At 41.2% G+C, this 2,275-nt stretch overlaps 1 protein-coding gene across 8 annotated transcripts in view; it reads right to left on the bottom strand.

The window, feature by feature from the left end:
• AR (androgen receptor) overlaps nucleotides 1-2,275 on the bottom strand; it is a 293,854-nt gene that overhangs the window by 95,450 nt on the left and 196,129 nt on the right. The gene's annotated exons all lie outside the window — the stretch shown is intronic.

The following is a 2,275-nucleotide window of genomic DNA, read 5'->3' as shown; positions in this document are numbered from 1 at the left end:
ACACATATTGCCCTATGACAATGGTTAACAACCCCATGACATGTCAACACTGTCCTTTCTCAAGCTTGGGTTCCCTATCACCAGCTTTCCTGTCCCCTCCTGCCTTCAGTCCTTGTCCCAAGACTGCTTGTGCCTCATTACTCCAGTTTTGTTTTATGGGGCTGTCCAATCCTTGGCTGAACGGTGAACCTTGGGAGTGACTTCACCACTGAGCTAAAAGGGTGTCTGGGTGCCATACTCTCGGGGTTTCTACAGTCTCTGTCAGGCCGGTAAATCTGGTCATTTACTGTGAGTTAGAATTTTGTTCTATATCCTTCTCCAGCTCTATCCAGTACCCTCTGTTGTGATCCGTGTCAGAGCAGTCAGTGGTGGTAGCTGGGCACCATCTAGCTGTACTGGACTGAGTCTGGGGAGGTCTTGGTAGCTGTGGTTCATTAGTCCTTTGGACTTATCTTTTCCTTGTATCCTGGTCTCTTCATGCTCCCTTGCTCCCAAAGGGGTGAGACCAGTGGAGTATCTTAGATGGCTGCTAACAGGCTTTTAAGACCCCAGATGCTACTCACCAAGGAAGAATGTGGAATATTTTCTTTATAAACTGTGTTATGCCAATTGAGCTAGATGTTCCCCAAGGCCATGGTCCTCACAGCCCTCCGCCCAGCAATTCAGTCCCTCAGGGAGTCTGGATGTGTCTACGGAGCTTCCATGACCTTGCCGTGTACAAGTTGTGCTGGCTTCCCCAGTATTGTGTACTGTCTAACCCTTCACCAAAGTTACCACTTATCTATTGTCTATTTAGTTCCCCCCCACCCCTCCTTTCCCTCTTAACCAACAAAGATTGTTTCTTTTTGTGTGTCAACTTTTTCATTAGTTTTTACAGTAGTGGTCTCATACAATATTTGTCCTTTTGTGATTGACTTATTTCACTCAGCATAACGTACTCGAGTTTCATCCAAGTTATGAGATGCTTCATAGAGTCATCATTGTTCTTTATCTTTGCATAATACTCCATTGTGTGTATGTACCATAGTTTATCCATTCGTCTGTTGATGGGCATCTAGGTTGTTTCCATCTTTTTGCTATTGTGAACAATGCTGCCATGAACATGGGTGTGCACATGTCTATTCGTGAGATGGCTCTTATTTCTCTAGACTATATTTGTAGGACTGGGATTGCTGGATCGTATGGTATGTCTATTTCTAGCTTTCTAAGGAAGCACCATATCATTTTCCAAAATGGTTGTATCATTTTGCATTCCCACCAGCAGTGCATAAGAGTTCCCGTCTCCCTACAGCCTCTCCAAGATTTGTTATTTCCAGTGTTTCTGCTTCGTGCCAGTAATGTTGGGGTGAGATGGTATCTCATTGTGGTTTTAATTTGCATTTCTCTGATGGCTACAGATTTTGAGCATTTCCTCATGTGTCTATTGGCTGCTTGAATGTCTTCTTTGGTGAAGTGTCTGTTCATTTCCTTTGCCCATCTTTTAATTAGATGATTTGTCTTTTTTTTTTTTTTGTAGAGGTGTTGGCTTTTCTTGTAGATTTTAGAGATTAGACCTTTGTCCGATTTGTAATGTACAAAATTTTTTTCCCAGTCTGTAGATACGCTTTTTACTCTTTTGGCGAAGTCTTTTGATGTGCATAAGTGTTTAATTTTTAGAAAATTGCAGTTATTTAGCTTATCTTCTGGAGATTCTGTGTTGTTGGTTATGGTTTGTATCCTGTGAATACCATGTATTAGGGCCTCTAGCATTGATCTTGTTTTTTCTTCTATGAACTTTACAGTTTTTGGCTTTATATTTAGGTCTTTGATCCATTTTGAATTAGTTTTTGTATATAGTGTGATGTATGGGTCCTGCTTCATTTTTATGCAGATGGACATCCAGTTTTGCCAGCACCATTTGTTAAAAAGACTGTCTTTTCCCCCATTTGATGGACTTTTGGCCCCTGTAGAAGATCAGGTGAAAGTAGGTGGATGGATTTACATCTGGGTTCTCTATTCTGTTCCACTGGTAAATGTGTCTGTAATTGTACCAGTACCAGGCTGTTTTGACTACCGTAGCTGTATTGTAGGTTCTGAGGTCAGGTAGTGCGAGTCCTCCTACTTTATTCTTCGTCTTCAGTAGTGCATTACTGGTCTGGGGACTCTTCCCTTACCCTATAAATTTAATGATTAGTTTTTCCATCTCTTTAAAGAATGTTTTTAGTATCTGGATTGGGATTGCATTGTATTTGTAAATTGCTTTGGGTAGAATTGTCATTTTCACAATGTTGAGTCT

This window comes from Trichechus manatus, unplaced genomic scaffold (assembly GCF_000243295.1).
Source record: "Trichechus manatus latirostris isolate Lorelei unplaced genomic scaffold, TriManLat1.0 scaffold00070, whole genome shotgun sequence".
NCBI classification, from domain to species: domain Eukaryota; kingdom Metazoa; phylum Chordata; class Mammalia; order Sirenia; family Trichechidae; genus Trichechus; species Trichechus manatus.
Note: the sequence above shows the minus strand (reverse complement) of the source record. Positions and strands in the feature narration are given on the sequence as shown.